General features: G+C 35.1%; 1 protein-coding gene across 1 annotated transcript in view; it reads left to right on the top strand.

Annotated features, from left to right (window-relative positions):
* The window catches only part of USH2A (usherin), a 385,338-nt gene that overhangs the window by 98,774 nt on the left and 273,137 nt on the right, over positions 1-13,427 (top strand). The gene's annotated exons all lie outside the window — the stretch shown is intronic.

Raw genomic sequence — 13,427 nt, 5'->3', positions numbered from 1 at the left:
AAATGTTTGTGGAGAGCATTACTCGGCACATGGAATTTGTACTCCCCTGCCTTGATTATAGATTTATATGGGATGGTGAATGTTTCTGCATATTTGGCTCATCTCATTGTGATAAATATAAGATGAATTTTATTTATTCTCCCAAGATAAAGAAATTTTGAGAAATTTGCTGTGAGTACAAAGACATAATTTCTTTGCTAATTTTCTGAGCATTCCTGAGCTTGCATGGCCACTGAATCAGCATTTTCTTCTTTGTTCAGAGCATTTTTGTTGTGGTTGTGTTTATTTTGTCAAAGAAAGAAAATAGGCTGCTAATCTGACAGAAGTCTGCTGTTTCTGGACCTCTGGGTATTATCTCCTCATTTGATTAGTCACTTATATGGGAACTGGGCATTTTTCTGATCAAAGCAGACCAATTATTTTATGTTCTGTCATTCTCATAATCTGCTGATGTCGTCTTGGATACAAAATGAACCTAGATATCAGTGAGAGTAAGCATTAGGTGGCATGATGTGAAGGCCACACCAGAGTGATATGAATTAACCTGGAACTGAGCCTTGTTTGTTATGACAGATAAGGGCTGCACAAAGCACATGTCATTGTTGTCACTCAAAAGAATGCCAAAGATTTGAAGAGAACCGAGTAGCTGATACCCCTTGTCTTCTGCACAGTATGTGTATGCAAGTATGTGTATGTGTGCAAATTCAGGGTTTGTATTAAAAAAAAAATCACCTTCTTGTATCTCTATTATCACCCAGTGAATCTGATATTAAACAAACAAAAAAAAAAGTTGAAGATCACTTATAATTTTTTCTTGCTAGGTGCTTACTTGTCTGATAGTTAAATAATAATAACAAGTGATAATATGTTAGTTAAATATTGACACCATGTTGACTTGCAAAACCTGTCTCTGTGCGGGAATCTGCAGGAACAGCTGTTGGGCTCCTTTCCTCATCCAAATTGCTTGATGGTTTTTCTGACATTAGAGTTTACTCCCTTTACTGTACATTTAGTAAAAAAATCTTTGTTGTGTTTCTTCTGCTATGACTTGTGATGATCTAAACCCCAAAGGAACTGTGAGCTGCGTTTTTTCTCACTGGACCTCCAGTCAGCCCTATCACTGTGGTTTAGTTATAGAGTTTAATCAGACAGGTAAAGAATTACGAGTTTCATTGAATTTCCTTCTTTGCAGAAATCTCTAAGAGTGTTGGGGGAAAAGGGTTTTGTGGTCATTAGTCCTTCTTCCAAAACATGATGGAGGAAAAAGTAGAGCAAATGAAGGGGAGTTTAGAAAGACACTTAAGGGAATGAAAAATACTCTTCACTTGTTTTGTTGTGAAGACCTTCTCTTATTGCCCATCTCTGAAGACTGCCTCTCTCTGAAGACAAGCAGTTGGCAATTGTGCTTTATAGATGGAACAGCTTTAGAGTGCTTGCAGCGGTGTACATTTTTGACATAATAGTGTGCCAGCTTGTGTATGTCAGTCAGTAGACAGATACTTCTTAGTGTGTCTGGAATCTCCCACTGCTAATCCAGAAAAAGATAAATAAGTTTATTCATTGCTAATAAATGCAGTTGTCCCCTGTCTGGTCTTGCACTCCAAGGTGCAAGTAACAGGGGCAAATGTATTATCTGGGAAATTTTCCAAATCTATCTTTACAAAAAAACCTAGGCAACAAACACTGGCTACACTAAGCAGCATCCTTCTGTTTGCAACAAAGCCTCCAGCTGCACAGGAAGATGTGCCCTGAGTACACCCTAGATGAGAGAAAGTCAGGTAAAGAAAAAATTGTTGCTGCCATAACTGTCCATATGCAACTTCTCAGCTCTTCAAACTGTGAAGAAGAGTTTTAGACATCTCTAATACCATTTTCCAAAACACACACAAACTTGATTTTTAATGCTTATTCGCATCCCTTCAAGTTCTTAGATACAATAGCATTCATTATATCTATCTAAATACCATCAGACAAAGAACTGCTTATGTTCATGCTTTAGCTAAGGAACTTGTCCATCTCCCATCCTCTGAAGATTCAGGTGTTTTATTTTCATATCTTCTCCAGGAGACTGCAAAGTGCTGTCAGTCTGATTGAATAGATGAGGAGCTGAAGTTCACATTCTGTTTAATGCAGGCATTTATACATCGAAAATCCTCTATAAATGGCTGGAAGGTTTTACAAATTTGTTACTTAATGTAGTTTGCTTTACTGGTGCAGCTTATGCGATGCAGCTGTTGGTCTGGTGTCAGAATTGCTGCAGGAGCACCGCTCTTTGGTCTTTCTGGTCCTCTAGTAATCAAGAGAAGTACTGTACACAGGGTGTAGACAGGCAAGCTTGGAGTTCAAAGAACTGTCTGAATATTTTTAAAATTTAAATTATACTTGTATTATCTCTTTGGTGACTGAATTTAACGACTAGGTCCAAAAAAAGGATGAAAGTAATGAGCATGATGTCGTGTTAACCTGCCTTTCACTACTAATGAATGGGTGAGAATAGTTTGCTCTGCAGGGAAGCTGGAGTCTTTATGTAATTTCTATCAGAGGTATGCCAAGGCTTGCAAGTAAGATCCTTTGAGATCATTAAGTAAAATCCATGGAAAAGCATGCTGAACTACTGGAGTGTGTGTGTGTGACTATCAAAAGAAGTTTTTCCTTGGCTTCTTGTTGCTTGTTGGTAGGAGAATAAGATGTGAGGTCATAATCTAAGGCTAATTAGACTTGACATTTTTCTTTGAAAACAGGAATCCCTGAGAATGCACGTGCACCCTATTGGGCATATTGGTGGACACCATGCCTTCTGATAAAACAATGCCACTGCTTAAATTTTGTAGAAAATCCTGTCAAAAAGCTGTGCAGTAGTTTTTTTGTGTAGAGCAAGTATACTGAATTAAGCTCCTAAGGACACATAAAGGGAAGTTCAGTTTCTAAGTGTTATTGAGCAAAATAGCTGCCAGATTACTGAGTTCTTTCAAAAAGAAACTTCTGGCCCCAAAGAACACCTGGTCAAAAATTGAATCCTGAAAGCTCTGGGGTACAATGACATCTGAGCTAGTAGCTTAAAGACTGCAGTTGACTTTAATCCATGACTACAGTCATGGATTACACAAATCAGATTTTGAATTTTTCCTCTGATTGATCTATTACCAGACAGAAATATTACCTGTCTGGTAATAGCAGACTGATAATTACTGTCTGGTAATAGCAGAGCTGATGGGATAGGGCCTACTGTAATTTGAAAGGATAGAAGTTGCAATCTGTTGGACACATGAATGAACAAGGAAGATCCTTAACTCTGTGCTATGGAGATATAGTGGGATGCTGTGGAGAGAAACTGAGTGTATCTGTAGAGGTATGTAAGAACTGCTCACTGTGTGTAATTCAATTGCTACAAAAGAAAGAAAATGCAAAGAAGCAAGCAAGGTGGTTACGTGGAAGGTTTCATTCCTTCTGACCTTGCAAAATAGGACTACTTTTCAAATATTCTTTAAAAATTTCCTTCAAAAGAAATTAGTCACTATGAGGGTAGTGAGACACTGGGACAGGCTGCCCAGGGAAGCTGTGCATGTCCCCCCCTGGAAGAGTTCAAGGCCAGTTTGGATAGGACCTTGAGCAACCTGGTCTATTGGGAGGCATCCCTGTCCATGGCAGGAGAGTTGGAACTAGTTGATTTTTAAGGTTCTTTCCAATCTAAACCACTGTATGATTGTATTAAATGGAACATTGAATATAAGCCGAAAGTTCTGTGGCATTGTAGTGGGTTGTGTAAATGATATATATATTCTCTCTATGAAATGGAGCAAAACAAATCCTTCAAGAATGCTTTATGCATTGTTTACAATACAATTTGGGCTTGATGCTGGGAGTTATAATCACACAGCCATGTGAGAAGAGAGGCATTTTACTTATTTAGTGATAAAATAATTCTTTTTTTCAGATGGATGAAAGATTCTTTGGGATATTTTAAAAATAGCTGAATTAACTATTACTGTTTAATGTGATTCCTCTCGGATTCTGCTAGTTTAAAAGAAAATTATTAATGTAATATTGATTAGAATGCAGTCCTCTGAAGAATCCTTGGTGTTTGGCTTTGCTTTAAACCCAAGTTTTCTGAAATAGGGTACTATACTTAAAAAGAAGTGAGTTTTGCCTGGAATATTACTCTTTGCCAACCTCTGTATCATGTGAATTCAGCTTGTTAATAATTAGGAAAAAACTGTATGAGTTAAGGTGTCCATATAGTTAGTATTACAACTACAGCTTTTTTACAATGATATTTTTAGTATTGTAGTCTTAAAAACATAAATTAAGAAAAAATCTGTGCTATTTTTTTTGAATGCCAAACTCTGACTCATAAACCCAGTAATGAAGTTTCCTAACAAGTTTGTTATGGAACACTGCACAAGAGTTGTTTGCATTTGTTCTGAGCAGAAATGCTGAGAAAGGAAGTGGTCATTCACTGTTGGATCTCCCCTTAGCTCTTCATCACAGAGAACTAGCACATGGAGCCAAATAAACAGGCCTTTTCCAGCATCCCAACAGAAATATCTGGAATGCTTTACAATTGAATATCAAGAAAATTAACACTACTGTAGGTCTAAAAGTGTAAGAGGAAAGGTTGAACAAAATGGTCTGGTTTAGAAAAATGAAGACTAAAAGGAGACACGATAATGGTGTTAAAATATATAAAATTTGTGTTTTAAAAGAACGAATTTGTGTTTCTCCATATCAGCAGCAATGCACTCATAATAATCTTAAAATATAGCAAAGTAGATTGTGTTCTCACAATATTTTTTTTCTATAGGATTCAGGCTAGTTGAGCAAAGGAATACATTGCTGTGTCTCCGACACTGCCGATTTGAAAGAAAAGTTGAATGAGCATTACTCAGGTATAACCTAGGTATAATTGATTCTGCTTTGGAGTAAGTGCATTGATTTTGTGACCTCTAAGAATTTTTTTCCAAATATATATCCTCTTGTAAACTCCAATTAACCCAATGAAACTAGGAAAGATGTATATTTCACCAAATAGCTTTTAGAAGGAAATAGCTGCCTTTCAGGGGGAGCACTTTGCATAGAGTTGTTTTTGACAATTACCTATAAAGAGGGAAGGTTGCATGAGTTAGACAAGTTTCACTTATATTTTATTTTTTCTCCTCTAGATGTGTTCAACTTTTTATGATTACTGATGAGGTTTGGGATGGTTAGAAAGGAGCTGTAACCACTAAATCAGAATAATATAATAATTCAGATTGGAAGAAAAGTCATCTAGTCGAGCATCCTGCTCATATTCAGTCAAGATAGACCTTTTCAGCCTTAGAAGTCTTTTAATTTTTATGCCAACTTCTTACATTTGCTCCTCTTGTCTTCACAAAACAATGATTTGAACCCACATCTTAATCTTCTGTGAAAGAAAAGATAGAGATCTCTTTCACTGTCAAGAGGCTGTCTTCAGTAAGAAGGGGAACTATCCTTTTTTTTTTCTGCCTGAGAACTGTTTGCACAGACATTTTAGTTAAAATTTTGACCTAGTGCTTAAAATGAATTCACAGCTTCATCTTGAAAACCACATTTCTTTCTTTCTTCCTTTCGAATCCCAAGAAGCCTAAAGATAGGGAGAGAGAGGAGCTGCATATAAAAGAAAAGGAGTGATCCAGCACAACAAAGTGAACTGTACTCCTTTGTGAACAAAACAACTTAAAACATTTTCGAACATGCACAACAGGGACTTAAGCAGCAAATAAGCCAAGCTGATGGTGACCTTGCCAATGTTACAGGGGTAATATTTTCCCCAAGATGAACTGGTTTTGTTAGGCAAAGACATACTTTCTATCAGTATCTAGTATCTTCTTTTTTCCATCTTTGCAGGAAAGATTTATTGTAGCTGCTACAGGAAAGGAAGAAAAAATGTTCTCCCCTTCTGTACTATTTCTCATATTTACCTCCTGCACTTTAACAGATCACTATGCAGTACAGGCCTTGGCATGCAATTGCTATTTTTTTTTTTTTTGCATCTTCTTGGCTTCAGAGCCAAAGTATATTTTTTGCTAGCATTGTGTGACATTCTGCACTGCATGGTTAAAAGCAATTTTTTCTGCTTGTCCATAGAAACTGTTAGAGCATGTAGTAGTCCCACTGCGGAAATTGCAAAAGCAGTAGCTTTCCAGTGGTAATACCAAGCTGCTAGTGGAAAAGCCCTTTCCCAGTCTAGGTGGTAGTTTAAGCTTTCTGCTTGTGCAACACCAGTTTCAGAATTGGGTCTTTTGATTATCATGAATATACCACATTAACTGTGCTCTGTAAAGCAGCAGTTTTTCCTCTTTTGTCACACTCTCATTATACTTCTGTTAATTTTATGCAGACATGGCTCACTATTTTGAAACGTATTGAATATTCTCTGTAGGTGAAAAACAAGAATTAGCAGAGGAAAAAAATTTAATCAATTATTTCAAAGCACACATATTAGTTGAAGGCAATAAAAGTAGTTACTCTCTACCAAGTTTGTATCTTTTTCTCTACTAATCTAAGAGTAACCACTCATGAACCAAGGTATTTTAGAAAATATTTAATTCCACCAGTAAAGCATATCTATATATATATGGTGTTTCTTTTTTCTTGCTTGTCTCCAAAAATAATGCTGATGGAATTTGATGTAGGAACTCTGTGTAAGAGTCTACACAAAAAATTCTCATTGAATTTAATGAAAATTAATATGGAGAAGTTTTGTTTGTTTGTTTTGGTATCTAGTCTGTCTTTGTTCAATAAGAATGGAGTTCTCATGTATTAGTTCAGCTCACTGAAGACACCAAAGGTGGGGTTATATTCTGTGTTTACAAGGGCAAAGGAAGGGAGAAGAAAGTTCAAGGATACTTTGTGCTATCTGTATCTTTTCTGTGTGCAACAAAGGTGGTGGGTACCCTCATATATTTCTGTGCAAATGAACAGGTATGGGAGTGCTGTGTTTTGCTTCAGGCAGGACATCTTCTGGGATTCCTTTTGTGTCTGTGTGCTGCTATGAAAAAATGTGAGATGGAGGGGTTTGTTGAGATGGACATTTAGGGAAATGAAAGTTGCTGAAAATTAGGAACATAAAATAAAAACTAGCAAGTAGAAACTGCACAAATGCATGAAGTTTAAATAAAATAAATAACTATATAAAATAAAAGGAGGCAACGCAAGTGCCAAATATCTCTTGGAATTTGTGTATATGAGAGATTCATGTCCTGTGTATGCAGTGGGGACTTCTAGCATTTAATGACAACTATATATTTTCATCAGGGACTGGAATGACACAGGTCAAAGAAAGAACTTGAAGCAGGTTTGAGCATAGATAGTGGCAGTTCAGTGGATACTCATCTTTTAGAGTGAGAAATATGAATATTTCTGGAAATTCTCAGACTCAAATATGTGATGGCACAGATACAGTTGGAAAAAAGCAGTATATTTCCAATGCTTTTTGTTTGCTAGTGCAATAGTGGGCCTTCTGTACTTCAGTATATTTTAAAATTTTTGTTGGATTCTTATGCACTGGTATAATTGAATTAGCAGCCCAAAGTAGTTTTAAAGATCAGGATTTGATAAGAAGTAATAATAGAGAGTGGGAATATTCCTGTAACCTTGACATTAATAAATGTCAAATTTCTGATGTATTTTATTTCTAAATTCTTATGTTTTTTAGTTTGTGCTACAACCAGAAGGCAATAACAATGATACTTGATAAAGATATTCACCTAGACTAATCATGCTGAATCCTGTTATTGTAATTTTATCAGTGCGGTTATATTGCAGCTATTGGGTAGTCCAAGGCAGGATGCCAGAAATTTTTGATGCAATTTTGTTATGTTCGATGCTGCTTCTCCACAAAGTTTTTAAATTCCTAATGATAAATAAATCTTGTCCATTTTTTCCCTCACCTTTTAAAGTGCCATTACATTAAAAAAAAAGACTGTTTCTTAACCTTCTTAGGAAAGGTTCTTGTATGTGGACAAAAGGATCCTAATTTTCAAGGGGATACTCAGAGTGATGTGAAGGGTTGTGACATGACAAGCTTTTGTATGTATGAGATTATTATTTTATTTTGAGGAACAGTTTCAGGACAGACACAGGAAGAATGTTACCTGTCCCTCCTGCTTTTTGGATTTTATCAAGTATTTTCAGCAAGGATGAAGCAAAGAGAGCTTTAGTTTGGATGGTAAGGTTAAATTAGTCATGTTTGGCCCTTATTTAGATTCTTTCTATAAAAATTTATTTAGTCTGATGACCTGAGGGAGGCATTGCATTTGACTAATACCGAGCCTATAAATTATACCTGCTTTTAACATACAAATTCCTTCCCATATTGTGTTTTTAAATGGTGAAAATGTGACTACTGAATTATGTATTGACTGCAAGTGTGAGAAGAGTCATGCATTGATTATGATTACATTGTGAATTTGATCAGGAAATTTTCATAATAATAATATCAGGAAGCTCTTCATCTTCTAATTGATTTTTAGGGCGATTAAATTAAGACCTTGTCTAAGTACAACTGTCCTTATCAATTACTGGCAGATCAGAGAAATTAAAGGATTAAAAATTTACTTGTGTTAAGATTCAGTATTTAAGGTCTAAAATCAATCAGATCATAGACTGAATAATTCCATTATGAAAAAACTATCATTCAGGATTAGACTGTGGTAATTTGGAGGAAAAAAGGCTGTCTGCACTAGTACATATGGGAAAAATTAAGATTGCAAAATTAAGTATCTGGAATTAAGGAAATAGAGTTAAATTAGCAGCATGAAATTAATCCAACCTTGGCTTTTTATCTTGTATGGTGGTGTGTAATCAGTTGGTTGAAATGTATAGGTTCTATGTATGGTATGGGCCAGCTGTTTCCGTTAAAAGATTCTTATTGCTCTGTATATGCCTTGATGTCTGTCTTACTGTTTGTATCTTATTTGTAAGTAAATGTAGATTTTAACATTTTTTCTCCTGTACTATTTTCACTGGAGTATCTGAGTAGTTTGTAGTCATTGATATTCACTTTTACAATACATTATTAGTTTAGGTTTACAAACTGGAACTTCAGGTAAAGAAAAAAGAGGACTTAATGCTAATTTCAAATGCTGTTTTACATAGGTAGGACCTGGGTTTTCAGAGTAGGCCATGAGTTTAAAGTAGAGTTTCCACTGACCTCAGTTCATTTAGGAGCACTTAACAGTTCCGTGGATCTCTATGGGGTGTCCAAATACAAGCACTCAAGAAAACAAAGAGTTCATAGCAAGCAGCTCTGAAAAGTTTGTCTGAAGTGGTTTGCCTTGTGCTATATAAGAACTTTGCATCAGTGGTAGGGGACAGATTTCTCCAGGGTCACATTGAGCTGCACTAGCTATGAAACTGTCCCTTTGGTTTTCCTACATCCCTTCCTCTTACATTAAATTGCTGCAAAGTACTACACCAAAATAGCAAAAGCTTCTCTGCAAAAAAATCCTTATTTGGTACACGAAATCTGATTTAGTTGCTGAACATCATAAAATCCTTGAGACAGGTATCTTATGGGAAGTATGTGTTTGTATTGTGGAATGTATCATTATTCATCCTCTATTTCTATATGCATCAATTTTTTCAGACGATTTTGGGTTTTTGTTTCCTAAATTTTGAGAGTTTACTTTTACAGACCTAATAGTGTGATGTATGTAGGTATTCTGAATAGTAATAAAAAAATTCTCAATTTCATAGGAGAATCCCAAACATATCCATCATGTGGAACATTGCTGACTAATACAGATGTCAATGGGTAAAAATCTTTAATGTTCATGAAATCTCTTTCTGATCTGAACTATTAGAGACACTGACTGCTACACTAGATTAACATCTGTACACAGAGGATAGAGTGCATGCTTTTCCAGTGTATTCTGTGTTTAGTAGCAGTATGTATTTTCAACTGGATATTAATAAAAAGTATTCAACATGAAGCAATTATGGTTATAAAAATTTTTGTTTACTTTTGCTGAAGAAAGAATATTTTAGAAAAGTTCCATGCAATAATGCTATCAAGGTTTCAGGAAGTAAACATCACACAATGTTTTTGATGCTAGAATGAGAGGCCTTCTCACAAATTACTTGGTAGTTTTTCTTCAGTAAATGTATCTAAAGAGTATAATGTATATTTAATTAGCGGGTGGTTATATGCAGTTTGTTATTTTGACTTCTGAAGTGTATTCCCCTTTCTGGATTTTTCTGGGGGCTATACAACACTATCTGTTTCAACTAGGAAAACAAATAGTTCTAAACTGAAGATAATTCAGAATGATCTGGGATTACAGTTCTCTGTTCCAGAGTTCCTATCTTTTCCTCAGCCTTCTTATAATTGCCATGAAATGCACTGGACTGCATAGATGATCCCTGCAGTAAACATCAGTTGGCAAAATTTTAGCCTTAAATGACGGTTCACTATAGGTACTGAGAATTCAGAATACATTTATAACTATTAGAATACAATTATAACCGTTTGAATGAAAATGCAAAAGTAATGCTATTCTGGTAGCATATTCACTCTGTGATGAGAGAAATGTCAGATACCAAATTGGAGGATTTTCTGAGCTCAGTAGTGTATTGTTTCATGACTTTTTTTTTTTATATATATATATTTAAAGACATTTTAGAGAATGAATTGTTGTAGAAATTGTAGAAAAATCTAAAAACGTAGCTATCTCTGTATAATCCCAAATGAGATTTAATCGAAACTAGTTAGATCTGTGCTTACAGACTTAGGATCTGTAATATCTTCAGATTAATTGGGATCATAAATGGAGAAGATGACAACCTGGAACCTTGACTTCTTAAAATTGCCGACCCAATTACTGCTTAGCCCTGTGCTGACATGTTAATATGTCTCTTTAAACTGGTAAATCACCACCATTTCTGTTTGTGCTACAGCTGGCTCATTGGATGAAGGAAGATATAGGTTTAATTTAAGTAATTACTGACCTATTATGACTCTTTTGTTTCACTTGTACTGGTCCTCTCAACCAGTGGATGGTAATCAATGTACAGGAGCTACTTTTATTGATTTAAGTAAGGCCTTTGATCTGGTAATCACTAACTATTGCTATCTAGGATGGTCTTAACTATACTGGATACTACTACAGTTATTCGTTCTTAAAATCTGCAGAATTTAGAATTTCATTAAGATGTTGCAACCAAAGTAAAAAATTTTGGGAAGTCCCTAAGATTTGACTTCATAATTTTCACTAGAAATTGGAAACAAATTATTAGTTTCAGGTTGGCAAGGTGATTTTTCTTTTTTTTTTTTCTTTTTTTTTTTCTCTTTTTTTTTTTTTCTTTTTTTTTTTTTTAAACAAGCATCCTTTGGAGTCAGTGTTACTTAGTGGGGAGAGCCTGGCTTTTTGTTTTTTTATTTTAATTTGCTACCCATATTGAGCATTTTTTGAAGGAAACTTTAGTTCATTTAGGTTTTTTCTTAACTGTTTTATAATGTGAATTTAGATTTTCAAATTTCTGCTTTCCCATTTGGGAGTGTACATTTTACACATACATTTTATGTTTTTTTATTTTTGGTAAACCAATATTTGTATAATTGTATTATGTAAAAATAGTAATTGAAATATTGGACCTTGGTCATAGTTTGTAGGTGGTACCTGAGTACCTTCCAAATTATACGGATACAACTACTTAGTTCTCATCTTTTTCCTTACTCCTTATGTACCTACTTCTTTTTTATCTCTTCAGTAACATTCTTCTCTGAAATTGTTTTCCTTCCCCCCAGCCCCTTTTCTTTTGTTTTAATGTATAACTTCTGAAATACTGAGTAGATACAGGTTTAAACTGTTTTTAGAAAGCTGTGAAATTTGTGATAATTTTGATCTGCTCCTCTAATGAGTTCCAGGGCCCTTACCCTTCTTGCCAAGGGAGTTCAGTCTTGCTCTGGTGAGCCTTGAAACTAACAGCAGTTGTTCAGAGAGGTCACTAACATAATGAGAAGGGCACTCTTGAGATATCTTGAACCACGTCCATGGATAGCCATGAAGATTAATATTAGGACCTTATATTTGACCTGATATTCTATGGAGACTCTGTATAGTGAGCAGAGAAAATGGGATGATGTGTTTGTGGCAGAAAGTGTAACTAAAGCTACTTCATTTTGAACGTTTTGGATTTATTTTTTTTTTTTTTTTTTTTTTTTAATGTGATTTAAAATACTGCATCTTGTCCTTATTTTAAGCTGAGTTGTCCTGGGAAGGTCCATGTAGTGACAAAATCTCCTTTCTAGTTATTGGTGGAAGAAGGCAGGTATGATGCTGTCTCTGCCTATGCTTAAATCCCTGGAACTTGGTGTTCTGAACTGTTTGTGAAGACGTTAATGATACAGTAGAACTGCTAATTAAGCACAATGGTGTTCTTTCTAATTTCCACATTTTGTGATTTCATTATCTGTAGGACCTGTAAAACTGCTATTTTGAAATAATGTGTTCTTTGTCTATTAAAAAGGTGTTTTATTTTTTCATTCTGTATTTCTGCTATTTTTGGTTTACAATCCATTTGTTGTAATTTCAGAATTTTTCTTTCAGTTTTCTGTATTTAATCTTGTTTTATATTGCTAATAGGTTTAATTGTGCAAGCACAATTGTGCAGTACTGCAGTTATATTAATCCCAGCCTTGTTGTTCAGTCATGTACATTATTTTTTCCAGGCAGTTGGTCAAAAGCTACATGAGATGATGTATAGAGACTGAGACTGGCTTAAAAGTTTTACCATAAGCCTTACTGTGATCCCATTTCAGGACTGCAGGAGTTTAGAGTGGAGTGTCATCTATACATGTGTGAATTTTATTTCTTTAAATGCTTATAGTAGAAGTATACTCTGACATTGCATTTGCTTTTAAAATAATGTAGGCACTAAAATAAATAGAATCCCCATCTGCCAACATTGTTAAGAAAGAAACAGAATAATGCCTCAACACTTGCACACATAATCATGTATCAGGTAAAATTATGTTTTTTTCCTCCTTTTTGGGAAGAAAAAAGAAGTTAAATTACTTGAATCAATGATAAGTCTCAAAGGGGCTTGACTTTTCATGTCCTTTCCCTTGTCTTTCATGCTGCTAAGGTGCTTTTCTGGTCTCTGTCTGGGGTAATCTGCCTGACAGACATGTCTTTCTATATCAGGAGAAATTTTGTCCTCCTCAACATCTTCTCACTATAACAGTGGTGTTTCACTCAGCTGTAAATCTTCTACCAGATTCTTACTTTAAACTTTTTGTATTAAATAGCTATATATACGCAACATCTTAATTAATTTCACCCAATTATGCTATAAATGTTTACTGGTATGAAACAAAATATTCTCCTAAATAACCCCAACCCTAAACATACTCCCGTGGTACCTCTCATTGTTCCACATGATGTTTTTCAGATTGCAGGAGAGTG

The sequence above is a fragment of the Heliangelus exortis genome, chromosome 3 (genome assembly GCF_036169615.1).
Source record: "Heliangelus exortis chromosome 3, bHelExo1.hap1, whole genome shotgun sequence".
NCBI classification, from domain to species: domain Eukaryota; kingdom Metazoa; phylum Chordata; class Aves; order Apodiformes; family Trochilidae; genus Heliangelus; species Heliangelus exortis.
Note: the sequence above shows the minus strand (reverse complement) of the source record. Positions and strands in the feature narration are given on the sequence as shown.